Source organism: Homarus americanus, unplaced genomic scaffold, assembly GCF_018991925.1.
Source record: "Homarus americanus isolate GMGI-L3 unplaced genomic scaffold, GMGI_Hamer_2.0 scaffold59915, whole genome shotgun sequence".
NCBI classification, from domain to species: Eukaryota; Metazoa; Arthropoda; class Malacostraca; order Decapoda; family Nephropidae; genus Homarus; species Homarus americanus.
This window is the reverse complement of record NW_024732283.1, coordinates 1-5,000: the sequence shown is the minus strand read 5'-3', so window position 1 is coordinate 5,000 and position 5,000 is coordinate 1. Positions and strand designations below refer to the sequence as shown.

The following is a 5,000-nucleotide window of genomic DNA, read 5'->3' as shown; positions in this document are numbered from 1 at the left end:
GAGTTTACCACCTGCTTTGGGCCAGACCAAGCAACCTCGACTTTCTACAGAGAGAGTTCTTTCCTGGACGCCCCATCTGTACCCTCACGGGCGCCGCCACACGGGCCTGTCACCCTCCATGGGCAGTGGCCGCTTTCAAGCTTGACTTAGACGGTATGGGACGGCGTGCTGGACCCTCTGAAACGCAACACCCCTCGTGCCCGAAGACATCGAGGTTATGCGCTGGGCTTTTCCCGGTTCAGTCGCCCTTACTAAGGGAATCCCTGTTGGTTTCTTTTCCTCCGCTTATTAATATGCTTAAATTTGGCGGGTAGCTCTCTCCTACTACGAGGTCGATCGTGGTCTCATCATCCTTAGGGGAACAAGTTCCCCAACCACGAAGCGGAAGACGCTCTGCCACCGACTTTCTTCACCACCGACATTACCAGGCAGGAAGGTTTGAGGGGCTTGTCGCGGGGGTACCAGCGGCCATGGCGCCGGCACTCCCACCCCTGACTCCGTTCCTTCTCATTGAGTGGTAAATAGCCAATAGGAAAAGTGTTCTAGCAGAACATCTCTCGCAGAGTCATATACACACACAGTTTTAATGCATATACGCTCGTGTTCCGCCCTTACTCGGCCGCACCTTTGCCGCTTAAACTTTGACCTCTTTCCCCGTTCCCGCATGCCACAGCAGTGGCACTTGTTTATCCGGAGAAAGAGAGCGAGAGTCGCAGTATTAATTGGCGTGAGCGGCCTTTCCGGCTGCAGAACTAGTGCTCTATCCCGGCGAGCGCCGTTAGGAGGCGCAACACCGTCTTTAACGCGGTTAGAGAGAACTCCCCCTGCCTCCCTCCCAGTCATGAGATAGACGTGGACTCGTGGCGAACTCTCAAAGAGAACGCCCACACCGCGTCTGACCGTGGGAGAGGGTGGAGGAGCGCGTGAGGAAGAGCACGGCGTCACCCAAGCATTCTCATCTCTCTGCCTGCACCACTACATGGTAGACTGCGGGCCCAGGCGCACTCATCAATTTAGGTTCCACTGCAATGCATGCTAAGCACTCTTTTCGAGGTGATAGACGAAATTCCGGCGGGGCTTACTTAAAAGATATCCGACCCGGTTTCGTTTCCTCTTCGTGGGATGGAGTGCCTCTTAGAACATGTGCAGCATCAGCCATGAGCGGCCGACGGCCATTCGTGTCTCTGTGACAAAGAGCGCCCAAAGAGCTTAAGAGGGCGACAACTGTCGCTTTGTTGTGGTTGAATGTGGGTGCGCCAAGTCCATGGACTTGATATCATGAGCGATGGCACGCCAAGGCGCGCGATTAAACCTCCTGGCGGAAGCTCGGTTCGCTACCTGCCGGGAGACAGCCAGCAGGCAATCAACTCGCAGCAAACTGGCGGATGTATATTTCCTAATTGAGAGGAGTGGCGGCGAGCATGCCGCCACGCAGAATATGCTGCTCAACTTGTCGATGTATCTGTATTCTTGCGATTCTACATACCGTACATCAAGAGTTTGTTATGGCTCCCATCGACCCACTTGTCGAAAGATCCTCAGAGCTATTTGCCATTTGGTCTTTTTGCGACTAACCATCACAGGTCGAGTCTCAATGAAAGGGTTTGACAGACATAGCCTAAGTTTGTGGTTTGGGTTTGGCCGGACGGCTTGTTGTTGTTTTTTGACACTTGAATTTCACTCTTTTTGGGTCAAGAGGCTTATTCGCCGGTAGTAAGGAACGGACGGGCAGCCGTCCAAAGCCCCGTCCGTCCTCCTCCTCCGGTCTTCGCGCTCTCGCCCGAGTGTGGTCCACCTACAGCGTGGTGGTACCTATTTTTGGTGCGGGGGCCGGGATTGTCCTCTTTCGCTGCTGGAGTTGCCAGAGCAGAGCCTGAGACCGCCCAAATCAGGAGAGTAGTAGTAGTAGTTTTAAGAGCGCCCCGTTCTCTTTCTCTCTGTTAATGATCCTTCCGCAGGTTCACCTACGGAAACCTTGTTACGACTTTTACTTCCTCTAAATGATCAAGTTTGGACATCTTTCCGTCAGCTCGAGGCGACGACCCCAGAAAACCCTCGCGGGCAACGGGGCCGACAATCCAAGAGCGCCAGTCCGAAGGCCCCACTAAATCATTCAATCGGTAGTAGCGACGGGCGGTGTGTACAAAGGGCAGGGACGTAGTCAGCGCAAGCTGATGACTTGCACTTACTGGGAATTCCTCGTTCATGGGAAACAACAAGCCCCAATCCCTATCAAGAAAGGCTTTGAACGGGTTACCCGCTTCTCTCGAGGGGGAAAACTGTTGATCCTTCAGTGTATGCCATGCGGGCCCAGAACATCTAAGGGCATCACAGACCTGTTATTGCTCAATCTCGTGCGGCTAGAATTGCCGCTTATCCCTCTAAGAAGAAGTTGCGAACTGACACCATTTTCTGGAGATCCGTCGACTACTTAGTAGGCCAGAGTCTCGTTCGTTATCGGAATTAACCAGACAAATCGCTCCACCAACTAAGAACGGCCATGCACCACCACCCACCGAATCGAGAAAGAGCTCTCAATCTGTCAATCCTTCCGGTGTCTGGGCCTGGTGAGGCTTCCCGTGTTGAGTCAAATTAAGCCGCAGGCTCCACTCCTGGTGGTGCCCTTCCGTCAATTCCTTTAAGTTTCAGCTTTGCAACCATACTTCCCCCGGAACCCAAAGACTTTGGTTTCCCGGAAGCTGCCCGCCGGGTCATGGGAATAACGCCGGCGGATCGCTAGTTGGCATCGTTTATGGTTAGAACTAGGCGGTATCTGGATCGCCTTCAATTTAATTTCTGTTCTTGATTAATGAAATATCCTTGGCAACAAGCTAAAGAGTAGTTCGCTCTTTGCGACGGTCCAAGAATTTCACTCTAGCTGCCGCAATACTTAATGCCCCCGCCTGTTCCGCTGATTAGGTCATTACCTCTGGTTCAAGGAAACCAACAAAATAGAACCGAGGTCCTATTCCATTATCTCCATGCATCACCATTCGGGCCATTCAAATATTAGCCCGTTCTGAGCATCAATTTTTTCGGGGTAAACTTCCGCCACTCGGGACACTCGACAAAGAGCATTCAGCAGCTGGCGTAAGGCTGTTCGGAGCGTGACAGTAAAATAATCAAGCGGTGCAATCACAGTCCGAACTGAGATCCACCACGAGCTTTTTTAACCGCAATAACTTTAATATACCATTGGAGCTGGAATTACCAAGTATGCTGGCACCAGACTTGCCCTCCAATGGATACTCGTTAAAGGATTTAAAGTGTACTCATTCCGATTGCGAGGCCTCGGATGAGACTCACATCGTTATTTTTCGTCACTACCTCCCCGTGCCGGGAGTAGGTAATTTGCGTGCCTGCTGCCTTCCTTAGATGTGGTAGCCGTTTCTCAGGCTCCCTCTCCGGAATCGAACCCTGATTCCCCGTTACCTGTTATAGCCATTGTAGGCGCATAACCTACAATCGAAAGCTGATAAGGCAGACACTTGAAAGAAGCGGCGCCGGTGCCGAGACCGTGCGCTCAGCCCGAAGTTATTCAGATTCACCACAGGTGGGTTACGGACCGGGGCCCGACCAGTTTTGAACTAATAAAAGCGCTCTTCCCTTGCGGTCAGAGACCAATTGCATGTATTAGCTCTAGAATTGCCACAGTTATCCAAGTAAGTGGGTTTACAGATCCAATGAAACATAGCTGATTTAATGAGCCATTCGCGGTTTCGCCTTAAATCGGCTTGTACTTACACATGCATGGCTTAATCTTTGAGACAAGCATAAGACTACTGGCAGGATCAACCAGGTAGCTGCTGCTGTTGGCGGCGCCTATCACGGCGGCCAAAATAGTGAGATTGAGAGAGAGGCAGAAGACATTGGGCGAGGGACCGCACGTTGGCCTTAGAGAAATAGCAAACCAGATGATCAGATCTAACTGCACCTTCTCTTGCTATCCTCGGCGCCGGCAGCGCCACCGTGTGTGCCAATCTCCTCCCTTATCCGCTCCTCTTTGCCCCAGCTCCAGCGAGGCAGCCGACATTGGGCGAGGGACCGCACGTCGGCGAATCTCCTCCCTTATCCGCTCCTCTTCTCTTTGCCCCAGCGAGGCAGAAGACATTGGGCGAGGGACCGCACGTTGGCCTTAGAGAAATAGCAAACCAGATGATCAGATCAAACTGCACCTTCTCTCGCTATCCTCGGCGCCGGCAGCGCCACCGTGTGTGCCAATCTCCTCCCTTATCCTCTCCTCTTCTCTTTGCCCCAGCGAGGCAGCCGACATTGGGCGAGGGACCGCACGTTGGCCTTAGAGAAATAGCAAACCAGATGATCAGATCAAACTGCACCTTCTCTTGCTATCCTCGGCGCCGGCAGCGCCACCGTGTGTGCCAATCTCCTCCCTTATCCGCTCCTCTCCTCTTTACCCAGCTCCAGCGAGGCAGCCGACCTTGGGCGCGGGACCGCACGTTGGCCAATCTCCTCCCTTATCCGCTCCCCTTCTCTTCTCTTTGCCCCAGCGAGGCATAAGACATTGGCCCATCTCCTCCTCTCTCTCTTTCTCTTACTGTTTGTGGGGACGTGGGCTCATGAGCGCCATCGTCGCCCAATATTGGTTAGGTTGTGTATTTCACGGGTGGGAACCGCCATCATCGTTGTTAGGTGATGGGGTAACCCAACGTGTGCTTTGACGAGTTTTGGCTGCTAAACTCTCTTTTTAGTATACTCGGCCCCCAGACTGCGCCCTGGTCGTGTTGAACCATGAGCGTTGTCTATGCACATTTAGGGTAGCCGTTTGCGCGTGGAATAGTGCAATGAATCTCGGTCAAGAGACGGTTGGGCGCTGCATTGAAGGCCGGCACAGACGCGAAGACGGGGTGATCAGCCAACGCAAGTCCGCTAAGTTGGGCAGACAGCAAGGCGAAGGGGAGCCCCGTTCCGGACTGAAAGGCTGCAGCATATGCTGTGACGGAAACTAGTAGGGTGGCGACGTGTGCGCCGAGAGAGAGAGA

General features: G+C 53.2%; 1 non-coding gene across 1 annotated transcript in view; it reads right to left on the bottom strand.

Moving 5' to 3' along the window:
* LOC121868452 overlaps nt 1–335 on the bottom strand; it is a 4,280-nt gene extending 3,945 nt beyond the window's left edge. Inside the window, exon 1 of the ribosomal RNA XR_006089403.1 lies at nt 1–335. This exon is cut by the window's left edge and continues 3,945 nt beyond it. This is a non-coding gene — a ribosomal RNA (large subunit ribosomal RNA).
* Nucleotides 336–5,000: the final 4,665 nt, after the last annotated feature.